The following is a 21,360-nucleotide window of genomic DNA, read 5'->3' as shown; positions in this document are numbered from 1 at the left end:
TGAGGCCAATATTACCTTGATCCCCAAACCAGGCAAAGACCCCATCAAAAAAGGAGAATTACAGACTTATTTCCCTAATGAATATGGATGCCAAGATCCTCAACAAGATCCTGGCTAATAGAATCTAACAGTACATTAAAAGGATTATCCATCATGACCAAGTGGGATTCATCCCTGGGATGCAAAGGTGGTTCAACATTCGCAAATCTATCAGTGTCTTAGATTTTATCCAGAAAGAAAAATTCAAAAATCATATGATTCTCTCAATAGATGCAGTAAAAGCATTTGACAAAATACAGCATCCTTTCCTGATTAAAACCCTTCAGAGTGTAGGGATAGAGGGTACATTCCTCAGTCTCATAAAAACCATCTATGAAAAGCCTACAGCAAATACCATTCTCAATAGGGAAAAGCTGGAAGCCTTTTCCATAAGATCAGGAACACGACAATGATGCCCACTCTTGCCACTATTATTCAACATAGTACTAGAAGTCCTTGCAACAGCAATCAGACAACAAAAAGGGATAAAAGGTATCCAAATCAGCAAAGAAGAAGTCGAAATGTCTCTCCTCACAGATGGCAAGATACTCTATATGGAAAACCCAAAAGAATCCACTCCCAAACTATTAGAAGTTATAGAGCAATTCAGTAATGTGGCGGGATACAAAATCAATGCTCAGATATGCATTTCTATACATGAATAATGAGACTGAAGAAAGAGAAATTAGGGAATCCATCCCATTTACAATAGCACCAAAAACCATACGTTACCTTGGAATTAACTTAACCAGAGACGTAAAGGACCTATATTCTAGAAACTATAAATCACTCTTGAAAGACATTGAGAAAGACACAAAAAGATGGAAAAATATTCCATGCTCATGGATCGGAAGAATTAACATAGTTAAAATGTCCATGCTGACCGGTAGACAATCTACACTTTCAATGCTATCCGATCAAAATACCGAGGGACATTTTTCAAAGAACTGGAACAAATAGTCCTATAGAAATTTGTATGGAACTAGAAAAGGCCCGAATCACCAAGGAACTGTTGAAAGGAAAACAAAGCTGGGGGCATCACAATGCGGTTTCGAGCTGTACTACAAAGCTGTGATCCACAAAAACACATGACTGGCACAAAACAGACACATAGACCAATGGAACAGAATAGAGAACTAGAAGTGGACCCTCAGCTCTTTGGGCAACTAATCTTTGATAAAGCAGGAAAACATCCGGTGGGAAAAGACAGTCTCTTCAATAAATGGTGCTGGGAGAAATTGGACAGCTACATCAAAAGAATGAAAAACTTGACCACTCTCTCTACACCATACACAAAGAATAAGCTCCAAATGGATGAAAGACCTCGATGTGAGACAGGACTCCATCAAAATCCTGAGGAGAACATAGGCAGCACCCTATGACATTGGCCAAAGCAACCTTTTTTCATGACACATCTCCCAAAGGCAAGAGAAAGAAAAGATAAAATGAACTTGTGGGACTTCATCAAGATAAAAGCTGCACAGCCAAAGGAAACTGTCAAAAAGCTAAGAGGCAGCCCAACGAATTGGAGAATATATTTTGCAAATGACACTACAGATAAAAGATCTGGTATCCAGATCTACAAGAACTTCTCAAACTCAATACGTAGAGAAACAAATAAACAAATCATAAATGGGCAGAAGATATGAACAGACACTTTTCCAATGAAGACATACAAATGGCTAACAGACACATGAAAAAATGTTCAAAATCTATTAGCCATCAGGAAATTCAAATCAAAACCACACTAAGATACCACCTTATGCCAGTAGAATGGCAAAAATTGACAAGTGAAAACAACAATTGTTGGAGAGGATGTGGAGAAAGGGGATCCCTCCTACATTGTTGGTGGGAATGCAAGTTGGTATAGCCGCTCTGGAAAACAGTGTGGAGGTCCCTTAAAAAGTTAAAAATTGAGCTACCTATGACTCCAGCAATTGCACTACTGGTATTTACCCCAAAGATACAGCGTAAGTAAGAGAAGGGCCATATGCACCCACAATGTTCATAGCAGCATTGTCCAACATAGCTAAATTGTGGAGAGGAAGCTTCCAGAGATCCCTTCACTTGAATGACTGGATTAAAGTTGTGGTCCATATATACAATGGAATATTACTCAGGTATCAGAAAGAACGAGTTCTCAACATTTGCTGCAACATGGACGGCACTGGAGGAGATAATGCTAAGTGAAATAAGTCAAGCAGAGCAAGACAATTATATGATTTCTCTCATGTATGGAACATAAGAACTAGGAAGATCGGTAGGGGAAGAAAGGGATAAAGAAAGGGGGGGTAATCAGAAGGGGGAATGAAGCATGAGAGACTATGGACTGTGAGAAACAAACTGAGGGCTTCAGAGGGGAGGGGGTGGGGGAATGGGATAGACTGGTGGTGGGTAGTAAGGAGGGCACGTATTGCATGGTGCACTGGGTGTTATACGCAACTAATGAATCATCGAACTTTACATCAGAAACCAGGGATGTACTGTATGGCGACTAACATAATATAATAAAAAAAAAAATTAAAAAAAAAAGAAATTTTTCCAAAGAAGGCATACTGATGGCATGGCCAACACACACATGAAAAGATAACTTAAGATCAGTAATCATCAGGGAAATGCACATTAAAACCACAATAAGATATCACATCACCCCAGTCAGACTGGCTATTATCAAAAAGCAAAAAACAAGTGTTGGTGAGGATTGGAGAAAAGGGAGCTCTTGTGCACTGTTGGTGGAAATGTAAATTGCTGTAGCCACTGTGGAAGACAGTATGGACATTCCTCAAAAATTTAAAAATAGAACTACCATTAATCCAGCAATTCTACTTCTGGGTATTTATCTAAAGAAAATGAAAAAACCAATTTGAAGAGATATACGCTCATTGTAGCATTATTCACAATAGCAGTCTTTAGCTTTCAGTTCCGTCAGGGTCTGCTTTCACTGCAGAAAGCCACCATGCTTTGGTCATATCTTTCATAGGGCAGCCTGAATTCAGGAACTAAATGAGAGAGAAATATAGAGACCTGGACATCAACCTGATGTAAGGCGCACTGATGGGCAATACTTGTTTCAGAGCTCTCTTTTGGGTTGGATGAGGCTTTATCAGGCCTGTATTGCCGCTGACTTCTCCTGCCTAATTCTGTTACACTTCTCTCCCTTCACAGCTATTGATCCCTAATTATTTTTTTAAAGTATTATTTATTTATTTGAAAGAGAGAGAGAGGACAAGCAGGGGGAGCGGCAGGCAGAGGGAGAGGGAGAAGGGCTTGATCCCAGGACCCTGGAATCATGACCTGAGCCGAAGGCAGACACTTAACTGACTGAGCCACCCAGGCACCCTTATTGACCCCTAATTAATAACCTGCACACCAGCATTTGTCTCAGCATCTGCTTCCAGAGATTGCAACCTGACAGAAGCCATCATGGAGAAAGTGATCTTTGAGCCAAGAAGGAGAAGAGGGAGTAAACCACGTGGAAATATGGGGGGAGTATTGTCCCGGAAAAGTGCTAAGGCCCTGAGGTGAGAACATGCCTTGAGTTTTCCAGGAATGGCAAGGCAGTTAATGTGGTTGGGGCAGAATGAGTGAGGTGTACAGAGAGAGGTGAGGACAGAAGGGTCACCAGACAGACCATGTCGAGCCGTGGGGCCATGTTAAGGACTTTGGTTTTTACTTTAAGTAAGATGGGAAGCCACTGGAGGGCTTTGAGTAGAAGACTGGCTTAATATACCTTTCTTTCTTTCTTTCTTTCTTTCTTTTTAACTTTATTTTCTTTAGTGATCTCCACACCCAAAGTGGGGCTCAAACTCATGACCCTGAGATCAAGAGGCTCTTCCCAATGAGCCAGCTGGGTGCCCCTATCTTTCATTTTAAAAGGCAAGGGTGAAAGCAAGGGCATCAGTCAGGAAGCTAATGATATAAGGCAGTTGTGAGCTGGTGATGGCTTAGCACAGAGCACAGGCACTGAGAAGATACCAGATTCTAAACATTTCTGGAAGGTGGAGACAAAAACAAAACATAACAAAACAAACAAAAAACCCAACTCTCACATTTTAGAGCCTATCTGAGTTCAAATTCCAGTTCCCATATTTACTGGCTGAGTAATCTTGGCTGAGTCACTGAACTTTCCAGTTTCTTCTTTTGTGAAATGTGTATCACTGTAGCTATCTCAGTGGGTCATGAGAGGATCCTGGTATGTACAGAGTATAGGTATTTCATGTAAGTTCTCTGTAGCCATTGCTCTTGCTTCCTTTTGAGCTAGGTAAGAAATTGACCAAGAAAGTTTTCCCTTTAGAATGAAAGTCCTTTTGGCTGACATACCTATTTAGAAGGAAAAACCCAATGAGATCAGTGATTCTCAAAATGTGGTCCCTTGACCACATCACCTGAGAGCTTGTTGGAAGCTCTGAGAGCATCACTTGAGAGCTTGTTAGAAATGTAAATCTGGTATAATCATATGGGTACATATATCCCTTTGAATTAGTATTCTTGTATTCTTTGGGTAAATACCCAGTAGAGTAGTGCAATTGCTGGATAAGGTAGTTCTATTTTTAAACTTTTGAGGAACCTCCAAACTGGCTGCACCAGTTTGCATTCCCACCAATAGTGCACAAGTATTCCTTTTATAGAAGCATTATTTACAATAGCCAAGATATGGAAGCAACCTAAGTGCCCATCAAAAGATGTGATATATATATATATATAAATAAAATGGAATAGTATTCAGCCATAAAAAATGAAATCTTGCCATTTACAACGATGTGGATGGAGCTAGAATACAAGGCTAAGTGAAATAAACCAGAGAAAGACAAATACCATATGATTTCACTCATATGTGGAATTTAGGAAACAAAACAAACAAGCAAAGGGAAAAAAATAAGAGAGAGAAACAGAACAAGAAACAGACTCTTAATTATAGAGAACAAACTGATGATTACCAGAGGGGATGTGGGGGGGTGGTTGTAATAGGTGATTGGGATTAAAGAGGGCACTTGTTGTGATGAGAACAGGGTAATGTATGGAAGTGTTGAATTACTATACTGTATACCTGAAACTAATATCACACTGCATGTTAACTAACTGGAAATAAAATAAAAACTTTTTTTTTTTTTTAGAGAGAGATAGGGGGCCGGGAGGGGCAGAGGGAGAGGGAGAGAGAAAATCTCAAGCAGGTTCCACACCCAGCATGGAGCCTGATGTGGGGCTCAGTCTCACAACCCTGAGATCATGACCTGAGCCGAAATCAAGAGTCGAATGCTTAATGGATTGAGCCACCCTGGGGCCCCAAAATAAAAACAAACAAAAAAAAAAAAAAGGAAAGAAAAAAAGAAAGAACACAGTCTTTTGGGTGGCTAGTAAAGCAAAGTGTGTATAAAGAAATAAACATTTTTTTCTTCAAAAAAAAAAAAAGAAAGAAAAGAAATGTAAGTTTGGGGGCCCTACTCCAGACCTACTGAATCAGAAACTCTGGAGTGGGACCCAGAATCTGTGTTTTTAAAAGCCCTCTGGAAGCAGAATACACTTCCAGCTCTTAACCAGGCTCCTTCCAGTCACAAGCGTGCAGAGTCAAAACAGAAAAAATATGAGTAGATGTCACATGAGCAGACCAGTTGCCCCAGGATTCTTGGGGAAGGGAAATCATCTTTCTTTTTCCCTCTTAAAAAACAGACCCCAACACGTTTCCACTGTTACTCTTTCCTTATATCCCAACACTCCAAACTCTTGTGGCATTAGCCAGTGGGGGCATGTGGTTGTGGAAACCATGTATGGAAATTCAAGTGGGCCCCAGCCAAGGGAACAGACAGACTTGGGTCTTTTTCCTCCAACATTTACACATGGTAACTTGAAATAAAAAGTCCACTCTGGAGTCACTAAATAAATGAATAAATAAGCCCTCCGGGTTATTCTTATGTTCCCTAAAGGTTGAGAACCATTGAAATAGATGACGTGGGGCAACTGTTCTTAATTATTCCAGAATGCTAAGATCCTGTTGTTCAATCCTTCATTATAAATTAAGCTTTTGGGAATTGACCTCAAGGCCATTGAGTTCTCTGGTTGTGGTAATCCTATTAAACTGAGGATTAGTTTAACTGTTTCTCCAAGAGACTCTTTTGATTTTTAAAAATCAGAATAATTTGCTTAACAAATGAATTGAACAAAGGCTTTATTCAATATCCAATAATAATAAAAATGACAGACTGAAACACACGATTTTTCCCCTACTGGTGAAAGGTAGCTTAGGTGATGTTATGGTTTAGCTTGTGTCCTCACAAAGTTCATATGTTGAAAGCCTAACCCCCAGTACCTCAGAATGTGACTGTATTTTGGGATAAGATCTTTGTTTTTTATTTTTTAAAGATTTTATTCATTTTAGAGAGAGAAAGAGAGCGAGCAAGAGAGCTTGCATGAGCAGGGGGCAGCGGTAGAGGCAGAGGGAGAAACAGACTCCCCTGCTGAGCAGGGAGCCTGACTTGGGGCTCAATCCCAGGACCAAGAGTCGAGATCATGACTTGAGCTGAAGGCAGACGCTTAACTGACTGAGCCACCCAGGTGCCCCTGAGATAGGATCTTTAAAGAGGTAATTAAATTAAAATGAAGTCATTAGGTGGGTCATTAGCAAAAATGACCAGTGTCCTAATAAGAAGGGGAAATTTGGACACAGACATGTACAGAGGAAAGACCCTGTGAAGGCACAGGGAAAAGATGACCATCTATAAGCCAAGGAGAGAGGCCCTCAGAAGAAACCAACCCTGCTGATACCTTGTATTATACAGGTATTGGGCTTCTAGTCTCCAGAACTGTGAGAAGTTAAGTTCCTGATGTTTAAGTCACCCAGGACTTCGTCATGGTAGCCCTAGCAAACTGACAATAAGGACTTGCTGATCGCAAACTCCTTTATGTATTTCTTACAGTTGAAGACCACCTGCGAAGACACACAACTTGGAGGATAGTTTACCACAGACCGTCCCATTTTCCTGGTTTAAAATTCCCTCATTTTGCCCCAAGGTTTCCTCAGGCAGTTTTCACAGCATATTGCTGCTCCCACCTATACCTCCACTGAAGCCATCATTCTTCCTTCTTCTATCCTTCCCTGCCATAACTCAAAGTACATGAAAAACAAAATAAGCAGAACAAAACAGCAAAAATTACAAAATTCAAATTACAAATAACAGAATAGAGAGTCACTCAGATACATACCATTTTGGGGGAAATGGACAGCTAGGTTGAGCAGAATACATTACAGCAAAGACACAATCTTTGAGTAATTTGACGAAGCCTCTCCATTTAAAATTTAAACTTTGAGCCACGTCAGTTTGAAGGCCTCAGACTGTGTGACTGGTATAAAACAACTGAGCATGAGGAAGTAACTATCTCAAAGCAGACCACTGGGGAGCAAGAAGGGACTAAGTCCCAGAGAAGAGAACTCAGATAGGGACACGGCCCTTATTTACCCCCTCATCAGTTCCTTAGTGTCACAGAATCCAAAGTTAATATCGGAATCCCAGTGAATAGTATTTCTAGTTTTTGCATATAATTACTCTTTTTTTTTTTTTTGACAGAGAGAGAGCGCGTGCACGCTGCAGAGGAAGAGGGAGAAGCAGACTCCTGGCTGGGCAGGAAGCCTGATGTGGGACTCGATCCCAGGAGCCTGGGATGATGACCTGAGCCAAAGGCAGACACTTAATCAACTGAGCCACCCAGGAGTCCCCTGCATGTAATTATTCTTGATCCCATTATTAAGTCACGTGCAGGCCTCAGAGCACTTAAAGCCCAGGCCTGCTGAAGGATGCTCCTGGGAAACTGACCCTCATTTTACCCAGTCCCACAGTAAACGAGAAGGTGTTAGATTGTTTTCACTTGCCCCTGGTGAGCAGGTAGATGTGTGGCCTGAGTCTTCACCGTGATCAGGTGGGGGATAAGATCAAACCAAAGCAAACTCCTCCATGAGGGTGCCAACTGCCTCAGGTTGCCTGGGACGTCCCTAGTTTTAGCACTGAGAGTCCCATGTTCTAAGAAACCCCTCAGGTCTGGGCAAACCAGGATGGTTTGAAAATCTAAACCACTGATCAATGCCGGTGGTCTAATTCCTGTGGAGAACTTTGGGGAACCTCTGTTTGGAAGCATGCTGTGTTGTATCCTGCTTTGTATAGCAGACCATCTCTGTAAATACCAAAATCCTTTGCCATAAAAGAAACTTTATGGCCCCTAACCGTGTGTGAGGCATCTTTCCATTACCATCCCATTGGACAACCACACATGGGACAAACGGTACAGAGTTCTTATTCTATGGTATGCATTCATCCATTCTCAATCCGCTTATTGTATTTATAGAATCACACGATAAAGAATATATGTCTGTTACAGATAACTGGGAATGATGATGAAAACAAATGACAATTTGAACCAGGATTCTGGTGCCTATAGAGTGAGTAGAACTGATAAGCAGGTCACACTCCCCTAGAAAATAGTCCTTTAAAAGACTTCACTCTTGTTTGAGAAAGTTATACCTTGTTATTACTTTGAAGGCAAGAGTTTGGGAAACTAACTTTGAAATTACACCAGGGGAGGAATATAACCCAGGCCAGAGCCAGTTTATATTATCAATAGAAACAGAAGTATGTCAATCTCTGGAGGCCCCGGATGTAGGGGAAAAGGATCTGCAGTGATGAGAGATCAGCCGCCCTCAGTTCTTCACTCTGGAGTCTTTGGAAGTTCTCCTCTACCTGAGGCCATCTTTACCCTTCACTCCATGAACTCTTACCATACTAAAAGTGTATGTAGTTATCACTAATGGTTTAGAGATAAGAAAACTCCTTTCCCTGATAGTGCATGGTGATGCCTTCTTCAGATAGCATTTTCCCCACAGAAATAGTCACTCTGATTAAGAATTTCAGGCACATTCAAACCACAGACCCCAGGGATGCCTGGGTGGCTCAGTTGTTTAAGTTTCTAACTCTTGATCTCAACTCAGGTTTTGATCTCAGGATTGTGAGTTCAGGCCCTGCATTGGACTCCACGATGGGTGTGGAGCTTACTTTAAAAAATAATAAAAAAATAAAATAAACCACAGACCCCCATCACTGTATAAAATATTTCTATTTGGAAAATGGGTTCCAAGTTCCAAACAATCTACGGGAAAAAAAATTTTTTTTTTGAGACAGGCATACAGCCATTTGTGGGACTGTCATTTAAAAAATTATGGGCATTTTAACAACTCCAGGTAACTTTTGCTTTGAGATGTACTAAGAAAAATTTAGACATGCTTATCTCTCAGACATCTCTGGAAGCAAATTATTAGAAAATTCTTTATGAAAACAAATGGAATTTGTAGAACTCAAAGAGTCTAGAAAATTAAAAAAGAACCTTCCTACCTAAAAAAGTTAACTAAGTTCTCTATAACCACAGTAATGGTGGTTTTCTTCTGTTGATAAACAAATCAACTAATCAGTGAAATGAAAGGGTAGATCCTCTGTAAGGTCGAAATCTGGAAACTTCGGGAAGGATACACCTATCAGCACCTGCTTACTTCTGGCCTGAACACAATAATGGGAAGCCAGTGAAATCTAAGAGTTAAGACCAGTTCCTTTTCAAACTTGCATACAGTATCTACTTAGACAACTCAACACCAGTGTTAAAATGACACAAATGCTAAGTTTTGTCTCCTGGAATGAGTTGTCTTTTGGAAACCAGAGTGCTCTTAGAATTTAAAACAAGCTTGACCCTCTCCCAAAACATATTTCTTTTCTGTCTAAATATTCAACTTACAAAACAAAAATCCCAAATAAACCAGTACATTCTACATCTTAAATTGTTCTGGTCACTATATAAATGTTTAAAGGTTCCTTTCAAAGTAAGGAGCTACAGGAATGGCAGGTGGAAGAAATTTAAACCTCATGACCACCAGATGAGCTTCCTACATGAAGCCTGCCCCACTGAAGTCTCATTTTTCTTTTACTATGCCTCCCCTGGCAGTGATGAATATAAATAATAATAATGTTTTGTGCCTGTCTGTTGCTTTGTAATTGTCTTGTTGTGGTGTGTGTCCTTAACTTGCTTATATTTTGACGCTTCTATTCCCTGGATTCTACTCTGGTTCCATCCAGCATGTGTATGCCTGCATGCTCGTACACACACACACACACACACACACACACACACACGCCTGCATATACTCACAGGTACACTCCCATACAACAATGCATTATTTGGTCCTTGAGGGTAAGAAATACAACTTCTAATTTTGACATCTCTCCTACCAGAGAGTAAATGAATATTCAGTATTCAGTATATACTTAGTAACTAAGACACTAGACATAGTCTCCTAAAATATATTATAAAGAATATAAAATATTCTTCTAAAAATAGTTATTTTGGGTCTTCATTTACTAGAATAAAACAGATGAAAAGTGAGAGAAGTTATACTCCACAAAAAGATTGTCACCTGTTCATTTATCCATCAGAAAACAGACACCTAGGAAAATGGTATGCAAATGGAAGCATCTGTGATCATTCATTCATTCTCTCCGTTTGTCTTTATCTCTATATTAATTATTACTCAATGATTCCATTTTCTCCAAACACGCTCCATCCTGAATGTTAATTACATTGCTCATTACAAATGATCACAGGGGTAATTTCATGACACAGCATCTCCATTGGATGGCACATGTGTGTAATATCTTGCTTTTAAGCCCAACATTTATAATTTTATTTTCTTCTAGTTTCATTAAATGAGTGCTGACAAAATAGCCTTAAAGCAAATCTCTTTAAAAACAAGTGTTCCAAACACTACTTCTATGTTATATATTATGGTCAATGATTTGCTGATCAGATAATTAAATATTTTCAATAAATATTTCTATGTAAGAAATATTTTCTTGGTTTCTGTTGATGTAACAGCTCTTCTCTATAATGAAAATACCTGAATATGGGTTGTTTACATTTCAGGAAGAGATGTTGGGAAGTGTCAGGAATACTAATACTAAGAGCTCAAAGCACACATTAAAACAAAATTGTGTGTGTGTGTATATACACATACACAAAGGTATTATGTAGAATGCTAATGAGTTTGTATCAAGTATCATTGGATATACATGACCCTTACCCATTTCCTCATTTTAATTGTGTGGATATACATGCACACACACATGTACACATATCATACATGGATCTATATGTATTTGTATAAGATTTGTGTGTATGAATACATGTATGTGTGTATGTGTATATATTTGTTGAGTTAATTAAAATAAATGAAGGGAGAAGAAAAGCAAAACTGACATCAGACTTCACAACATTCAATACCAGAAAACAATTAAGCAATGTCTATATAGTTTTGAGGTGAAAAGAAAAGAAAATGTGACCTAATTACACTATACCCATCCACAGTATAATTTTAGAGGCAGCATGCAGACATTTTCAACACAAAAGAACTCAGAAAATATAATACCCATGTGACCTTCCTGAAGAAAAAAACTACTTTATAATACATTCAGCTGATTAAGAGATGAATCAAAATAAATAATTCAGGAATAGCAAAGCCACTGTAAAAGGACAGGAAGTGCTTTCTATTTTGGTGTAGTCCTAATAGTTTAATTTTGTTTGAGGAGATGTATCTAGAAAAATGTTTCTACAGCTAATGTCAGAGAAATTACTGCTTATGTTTTCTTCTACAAGGTTTATGGTTTAGGTCCCACCTTTAGGTCTTTATCCGTTTTGAGTTTATTTTTGTGTATGGTGTAAGAAAGTGTAGTTTTTCCAATACCATTCGTTAAAGAGACTGTCTTTTCCCCATTCTATATTCTTGCCTCCCTTGTCAAAGATTAATTGACCACACAGTTGTGGGTTTATTTCTAGACTCTCTATTCTGTACTACTGATCTATATATCTATTTCTGTGCAAATACCATATTGTTTTGATTACTACAGCTTTGAGTATACCTTGAAACCTTGAATTGTGATACCTACAGCTTTGTTTCTTCTTTCTCAAAATTGCTTTGGCTATTTGGGGTCTTTTCTGGTTCCACACAAATTTTTGGATTATTTGTTCTAGCTTTTACATAGTAAAGGAAACCATCAACCAAACAAAAAGCAACCTACTGAATGGGAGAAGATATTTGCAAATGATATATCCGATAAGGAGTTAATACCTAAAATATATAAAGAACTTATACAACTCAATAACAAAAAATAATCCAACTAAAAAATGGGCAGAGCACCTGAATAGACATTTGTCCAAAGAAAATATACAGATGGCCAAGAGACACATGGAAAGATGCTCTATGTCACTAATCATCAGGGAAATGCAAATTAAAACCAGAATGAGATGTCACCTCCCACCTATCAGAACGGGTAAAATAAAAAAATACAAGAAATAACAAATGTTGGCAAAGATATGGAGAAAAAGGAACCATTGTTCACTGCTGGTGAGAATGTAAATTGGTGCAGGCATTGTGGAAACCAGTATGAAGTTTCCTTAAAAGATTAAAAATAGAATTACCATATGATCCAGTAATTTCACTAATGGGTATTTACCCAAAGAAAATGAAAACACTAATTTAAAAAGATAAATGCACCCTTATGTTTATTGCAGCACTATTTACCATGGCCAAGATAAGGAAGCAACCTAGGTGTCCATCAATAGATGAATGGATAAAGATGTGAGATATATATATATATATGACTATTATTATATATTTCATATAATATATAATAATCATATATAGATGAATATTATTCAGCCATAAAAAAAGAAAGAAATCTTGCCATTTGCAATAACATGAATGGACCAAGAGAATATAATGCTAAGTGAAATAAGTCATTTAAAGAAAAATACCATATGATTTCACTCAAATGTAGAATTTGAGAAACAAAACAAATAAACAAGGAAAAAAGGAAACAAAAAAACAGACTCTTAAATACAAACTGGTAGTTGCCAGAAGGGAGGTGGGTGAGCGGGATGGGTGAAATAGATGAAGGGGATTAAGAATACACTTATCTTGATGAGCATTGAGAAAAGTATAGAATTATTGAATCATTTTATTATATACCTGAAACCAATATAAGATTGTATCATTGCACTTCAATTTTTTTTAAAAAAAGGATGGGACCCCTGGGTGGCTCAGTTTGTTAAGTGTCCAACTCTTGATTGTGTGATCTCAGGGTCATGGGATGGAGCCCTGCCTCTGGCTCTACCCTCAGTTTGCAGAGTCTGCTTCTCCCTCTCCTTCTGCTCCTCCCTGCCTCCCCCCCGCCACCCCACTCTCTCTCTCTCAAATAAATAAATAAATAAATAAAATCTTTAAAAAAATAAAAATAATTTTATTTTTAAAAATATTTTTAAAAGATTTTATTTATTTATTTGCCAGAGAGAGAAAGAGCACAAGCAGGGGAAGAACTCTTGCCACTATTATTCAACATAGTACTAGAAGTCCTTGCAACAGCAATCAGACGACAAAAAGGGATCAAAGGTATTCAAATCGGCAAAGAAGAAGTCAAAATGTCTCTCTTCGCAGATGACATGATACTCTATATGGAAAACCCAAAAGAAGCCACTCCCAAACTATTAGAAGTTATAGAGCAATTCAGTAACGTGGCGGGATACAAAATCAATGCTCAGAAATCAGTTGCATTTCTGTACACGAATAACGAGAACGAAGAAAGAGAAATTAGGGAATCCATCCCATTTACAATAGCACCAAAAACCATACGTTACCTTGGAATTAACTTAACCAGAGACGTAAAGGACCTATATTCTAGGAACTATAAATCACTCTTGAAAGACATTGAGGAAGACACAAAAAAGATGGAAAGATATTCCATGCTCATGGATCGGAAGAATTACATAGTTAAAATGTCCATGCTACCCAGAGCAATCTACACTTTCAATGCTATCCCGATCAAAATACCGAGGACATTTTTCAAAGAACTGGAACAAATAGTCCTTAAATTTGTATGGAAACAGAAAGGCCCCGAATCACCAAGGAACTGTTGAAAAGGAAAAACAAAGCTGGGGACATCACAATGCCGGATTTCGAGCTGTACTACAAAGCTGTGATCACAAAGACAGCATGGTACTGGCACAAAAACAGACACATAGACCAATGGAACAGAATAGAGAACCCAAAAATGGACACTCGGCTCTATGGGCAACTAATATTTGATAAAGCAGGAAAAAACATCCGGTGGGAAAAAGACAGTCTCTTCAATAAATGGTGCTGGGAAAATTGGACAGCTACATGCAAAAGAATGAAACTTGACCACTATCTCACACCATACACAAAAATAAACTCCAAATGGATGAAAGACCTCGATGTGAGACAGGAATCCATCAAAATCCTAGAGGAGAACATAGGCAGCAACCTCTACGACATCGGCCAAAGCAACCTTTTTCATGATACATCCCCAAAGGCAAGAGAAACAAAAGATAAAATGAATTTATGGGACTTCATCAAGATTAAAAGTTTCTGCACAGCCAAGGAAACAGTCAGAAAAACTAAGAGGCAGCCCACGGAATGGGAGAAGATATTTGCAAATGACACTACAGATAAAGGACTGGTATCCAAGATCTACAAAGAACTTCTCAAACTCAATACACAAGAAACAAATAAGCAAATCAAAAAATGGGCAGAAGATATGAACAGACACTTTTCCAATGAAGACATACAAATATTAACAGAACATGAAAAAATGTTCAAAATCATTAGCCATCAGGGAAATTCAAATCAAAACCACACTAAGATACCACCCATGCCAGTTAGAATGGCAAAATTGAAAGGCAAGAAACAACAATTGTTGGAGAGGATGTGGAGAAAGGGGATCCCTCCTACATTGTTGGTGGGAATGCAAGTTGGTACAGCCACTCTGGAAAACAGTGTGGAGGTCCCTTAAAAAGTTAAAAATTGAGCTACCCTATGATCCAGCCATTGCACTACTGGGTATTTACCCCAAAGATACAGACGTAGTAAAGAGAAGGGCCATATGCACACCAATGTTCATAGCAGCAATGTCCACAATAGCTAAATTGTGGAAGGAGCCGAGATGCCCTTCAACAGATGACTGGATTAAGAAGTTGTGGTCCATATATACAATGGAATATTACTCAGCTATCAGAAAGAACGAGTTCTCAACATTTGCTACAACATGGACGGCACTGGAGGAGATAATGCTAAGTGAAATAAGTCAAGCAGAGAAAGACAACTATCATATGATTTCTCTCATCTATGGAACATAAGAACTACAATGATCAGTAGGGGAAGAAAGGGATAAAGAAAGGGGGGGTATTCAGAAGGGGGAATAAAACATGAGAGACTATGGACTATGAGAAACAAACTGAGGGCCTCAGAGGGGAGGGGGGTGGGGGAATGGGATAGATCGGTGATGGGTAGTAAGGAGGGCACATATTGCATGGTGCACTGGGTGTTATACACAACTAATGAATCATCGAGCCTTACATCAGAAACCGGGGATGTACTGTATGGTGACTAACATAATATAATAAAAAATCATTATTAAAAAAAAATAAATAAATAAAAATATTAAGTAGAAAGAAAAAAAAACAAGCAGGGGAAGAGGCAGTCGGAGGAAGATACAGGCTCCCTGATGAGTAAGGAGCCCCATGTGGGACTCAATTCCAGGACCTAGGATCATGCTCTGAGTCGAAGGCAAATGCTTAACCAACTGAGCCACCCAGGCATCCCCCAAAAAATAAAAATAATTTTAAAAAAAGAACAGTAACTGCATTATGAATCCATTTAAAGATTAGTCCAAGATTAATCAACTACGGGAATTGTAATTACAGAAAAGAAAGTGAATAGTATATAAAATATCTGAATATCTGCATTAAATAAAAATTATAAAATAACTAAAACTGGGATATATAACAAGGAAAAAAATAAGATGAGGAAATACCAAATACCTTCATCTTTTACAGGGTGTCAATTGTTATTTCTATTATTGAAATATGTGATTAAAAAATAATGAATGGAGACGCACCTGAGTGGCTCAGTCGGTTAAGCGTCTGGCTCTTGATTTCACCTCACATCATGATCTCAGAGTCGTGAGATCAAACCCCACAGTGGGCTTCACGCTGGGCATGGAGCCTACTTAAGATTCTCTCTCCCTCTCCCTCTGCCTCTACCTCATGCCTCTCTCTAAAGAAAATAATGAATGGATCTTTGTAATAATAATAATAGTGAATCTTCATCATAGGGTCTTAGGGTGATTTTAGAATGACTTTTGTGAAGTTATGTTCAATTTCAATAATTCTCTTATTTTATTTCAGATTCTTTTTCTTCTGTTGGAATCGAGTACAATCAAATATTTTTTATTTTAATTGCTAAAATTTTATAACAGAATTTATGATCATCTACATTGCTATATACCCATCTATCTATTAAGACAGTGTATAAAACGGGTTTTTTTAATTAAAAGGTTTTATTTATTTATTAAAACTGTTTTACATAATATTCACCTAAGGGTGACAATGGTTATTTCCGGGTAAGAAATTTTTGGGTGATTTTATTTATTCACTTAATATTTTAAAGATTTATTTATTTTTAGAGAGGGAGGAGGAGCAGAGGGAGAGAGAGAATCTCAAGCAGCCTCCCCATTGAGTGTGTAGCCCAATGCCAGGCTCGATCTCATGACCCTGAAATCATGACCTGAGCTGAAATCAAGAGTTGGACACTTAACTTACTGAGCCACCCAGGTAGCCCAATTTGTGGTGATTTTAAATCCCCATCTTTGCACTTTTATGTATTTTTAAATTCTTTTTTGGTAATGATAACATTTACAAAATTGAATGCTTTTACTTTAGAAACATATGCCAAGGTGCTAACAAAAATTAATTCTAGGTTATGGGAATATACATATTATTATTCTATTTTTATATTTATCTATTGTTTTAAAATTCCCCACCCTATCCCATTTTTAAGACTTTTAAGCCTATATTTCTCCTTTTAGTAAACATTTAGTAGCTTTCCATATATTTAGATATAAGATTCTGACTCAGTAATTATTTAAAAGAGTATTTTTTAAATTTCCAAATGGTTGGGTTTCAATCATTTTAATTTTTATTTATTATTTTCCTGTTTTATTAGATAATGATTTTTTAAAAAGATTTTTATTTATTTACTTGAGAGAGCATGCAAGAGAGCATGAGCTGGGGGAGGGGTAGAGGGAGAGGGAGAAGCAAACTCCCCACTGAGCAAGGAGCCCAACTCGGGGCTCAATCGCAGGACCCTGGGATCATGACCTGAGCTAAAGACAGACACTTAGCCGACTGAGCCACCCAGGAACCCCTACATAATGATTCCCAGTTTTTGGAATTTATAAGGTTTTCTTGGTAGCCTATTTATAATAAATTTTGACCAGTGTTCTGTGAAAACTGAAATAGGGTCACTGTAAGAATTGAAGTCTGATAAATAATTTATAGGTTGTTTATATCCTTAGTTATGTTTTACCTCTCTGAACTTATCAAATACTTAAACAAAAGTTTTACTACTTCACCATACACAAAATGAACTCAAAATGGATCAAAGACTTAACTAGATTTAAAGAGTTAAAGTTATAAAACTTTGAGGAGTCTATCTTTCTGACCTTGAATTAAGCACTGATTTCTTAAAAAGGACAACAAAAGCAAAAGCAACAAAAGTAAAAAATTAGATAAATTTCACTTCATTCAAATTAAAAACTTTGTGTGCCAAAGGACACCATCAAGGAAGTGGAAAGATAGGCATGCCTGGCTGGCTCCAATTGATAAGAGTGTGTGACTGTTGATCTCAGGGTTGTGAGTTCAAGCCCCATGTTGGGTGTAGAGATTACTTAAAAAAATTTTTTTTTAATTTTAAAGAAAGTAGAAAGATAACTCACAGAATTGGAGAAAGTATTTGCAAATTATGTATATCTAGAGTATATAAAGAACTATAACGCAAAAATATAAAAAGACAAATAACCCAATTAAAAATAATCAAAGGATCTAAGTAGACATTTCTCCAAAAGAGATACACAAATGGCCAATAAGCACATTAAAAAAATGCTCAATATCACTTTAGACATCAGGGAAATGCCTTTCAAAGCCACAGTGAGTTACCACATCATCCCCACAAGTATGGCTATAATTAAAAAACTAAACTAAACTAAAAAACAGAATAACAAGGGTTGGCAAGGATGTGGAACAATTAGAGCTCCCATTCGTTGTGGAATGTAAACTTGTGCAGCCACTATGGAAAACAGTCTGATAGTTCCTCAAAAGGTTAAACATAGAGTTATCATATGATCCAGGAATTCCACTCCTTGGTATCTCCCCAAGACAACTGAAAACATATGCTCACACAAAAACTTATACACAAATGTTCATAGCAGCATTATTCACAGTAGTCAAAAAGTGAAAACAACCCAAATGTCCATCAACTGATAAATAGATAAATAAAATGTGGTATGTCCATACAAAGAAATATGATGCAGCAATAAAAACAAATGAAGTACATGCTACATGAGTGAACATGCTACAACATGTGTGAACCTTGACAACATTATACTAAGTGAAAGAACCCAGTAACAAAAGGCCACATATTTTGTTATTCCATTGATATGAAATTTCCAGACTAGGCAAAGCTGTAAGAGAGACAAAGAAAGTAGATTAGTGGTTGCCTAGGTTTACCTAGAGGTTTAGAGGGAAATGAAGAATGACTGCTAATGGGTATGAGGTTTCTTCTTGGCATGATGGAAATGTTCTAAGATGGTTTGTTTTAATGGTCACACAATTCTGTAGATATACTAAAAAACAATGAATTGTTTAAATGGGAGAATTTTAAGGTATGTATAGGAGGTTACATAATGGCCCTCAAAGACAACAGGTCCTAATCCCTGGAACCTGTAAATATTACCTTATATGGGAAAGAGTCTTTGTAGCTGAGATTAAGTTAAGGTATTTTAGATGAGGAGGTTATCCTGGATTATGCAATCACATGTATCCTTATAAGAGAGAGATTTCTCAGACCACAGAGGCAGGAATTGGTGATTGTAGCCACGAGTCACTAGAAGCTGCAAGAGGCAATTTTCCACAAGACCCTCCAGAATGAATGCAGCCCCACCAACCTTGACTTTGGGCCAGTGATAATGATTTTGGGCTTCTGGACTTCCAGAACTGTGAGGGAATAAATTTTTTGTTTTTTAAGCCACCAAATTCTTGGTAATTTGTTGCAGCAGCTATAGGAAATAAATATAGTATCTGAATTATATCTCAATAAAGCTGTTACCTAAAAACGTTTTAATATTTATTGTTCATTTGTCTTTATATTTCTAATGTGTTTTTCTTTTTCTATTCTTTTTTCTTTTTCTTTTTTTTAAGATTTTATTTATTTATTTTTAGAGAAAGAGGGAGAAAGCAGGGAAGGAGGGGGAAAAAGAGGAGGAAGGAATGTCAAGCAGACTCCATGAGTGCAGAGCCCAACGCAGGGCTTGATACCATGACCCTGAGATCATGACCTGAGGTGAAACCACGAGTCTGACACTTAACCAAGTCAATCAGGCACCCCTTCTTTTTTTTCCTTCTATATATTCTATTATAATGTCCATAGATTCATAAAGTTTAAGATTAGTCTATCATCTTTATTAATTTTAAATTTTGCAAATGTAAAATTTTAACATTTACAAATATAAAAAATAGTCTTGATTCCATTACATGATTCTTAATATTGAAATCCGCTGTTCTGTTTGTTTGATTGCTTATTTTGATTATTTGATATTCTTTTAACAATTATCTTAATTTCATCTTTTTTGTCACCTTATATTAGGTGCTTTGCTTATAAAGTGCATATAGCACCTTTTTCCCAATTATCAAAATCCACCAATCATAAGGTAAGGCTATGGATTTAAGAAATTTTAACATTACATAGAAAATGTTTAACCTCACTAGTAATCAAAAAGATAAAAGTTAAAAAACAGAATGCATTCAAATTGCAGAGGTTTCTTTCTTTCTTTTTTTTTTTTAAAGATTTTATTTATTCATTTGAGAGAGAGAGAGAGAGAGTGGGCAGAGAGGAGCAGAGGGGGAGGGAGAGGGAGAAAGAATCTGAAGCAGATTCTGTCTGCACTGGGTGCAGAGCCCAAAGCGGCACCAGATCCCACAACCACCAGATCACGACCTGAGCCGAAACGAAGAGTCAGAAGCTCAACCAACTGAGCCACCCAGGCGCCCCACAGAGGTTTCTTATATTCGATAATGCCCACTGTTGGTGAGAATATGGTGCTTTGAAAGCTCTCATACATTGATAATTAAAAGCATAATTTGACAATAGATACCCAAGTATTTCCAAAATGCATTCTTTGACCTAATAATTCCCCCGGGGAATCTATTCTAAAAACAATTACTAGAGTTGTGTCTTAGCTAAGGCTGCCACAGCAAAATCCCATAGACTGGGTGGCTGAAACAACTGAAATTTATTTTCTCATAGTTCTGGAGGCTGAAAAGGCTTTATTGCTTTACTGTAGTGAAGTGTGTATATTATTTTTCTATTTAGAAAAATAAAAGTTTCTAAATTGCCCATGTTTTGGGAAACTAGTATAAGACAAAAAGCCAAGTAGCACCTAGAATCAGTGTCTTGCAAAGAAATACAAATTATGTTTATTACTACACTAAAGCAATAAAGTATTAGTTTTTTCTGAACCACGTTAATACTATAGTTCATTCTTTTGTATATTTTTCTTTGAGTAACTTGTGTCATTTGTATCCTCAAGATTTTAATTTATGGCAGTGACTGACTGGCAACATGGAGAGGCTAATGCCATTGAAACATTTTTACTTACTTAAATTTTCCAGGAGAAGGGAACATGCCACACCACACAAAACCACAGGGGAAGCACAGGTTTGGGTCAGAAGGGGGTGAAGGGGAAAGCCTAGGCTAGAGCCTTTACTGTGGTTTCCTCAGGAAAGACAAGGCAGGACAGGGTACACAACTTAGAACTGGCTAGCTTGAAAAGTTCTGGTGGGCTTTGGGGCATAGGCGCTGTCTCTAGTTGTCTGGTACCTGGCCCTGGGTTTAGGCCAGGGGAAATAATGGCTTGGTGAATGAGATTTAAACAAGGAGGTGGTTCAGGGTATGGGCTCTGGATCACAGGGAAGATATAAACAATTTCGGCCATTAGTTTGGCTCCAAGTAGACAAATACAGAATCTAAGAAACCACAGAATATAACTGAGACAGGATTGCCAAATTTTTGGCATTATCTCTATGATAATGATTTTAAGGATTCCAGAATCCTTCACACAGAACTTTGAAATTGCCAGTACATTGTCATCACCTATGACTGAGCAAAGAGGT

At 37.7% G+C, this 21,360-nt stretch overlaps 1 protein-coding gene across 1 annotated transcript in view; it reads right to left on the bottom strand.

The window, feature by feature from the left end:
- Window positions 1–21,360, bottom strand: part of EFCAB5 (EF-hand calcium binding domain 5) — a 199,624-nt gene that overhangs the window by 85,953 nt on the left and 92,311 nt on the right. The gene's annotated exons all lie outside the window — the stretch shown is intronic.

Source organism: Ursus maritimus, unplaced genomic scaffold (assembly GCF_017311325.1).
Source record: "Ursus maritimus isolate PB19 unplaced genomic scaffold, ASM1731132v1 scaffold_24, whole genome shotgun sequence".
NCBI lineage: Eukaryota > Metazoa > Chordata > Mammalia > Carnivora > Ursidae > Ursus > Ursus maritimus.
Note: the sequence above shows the minus strand (reverse complement) of the source record. Positions and strands in the feature narration are given on the sequence as shown.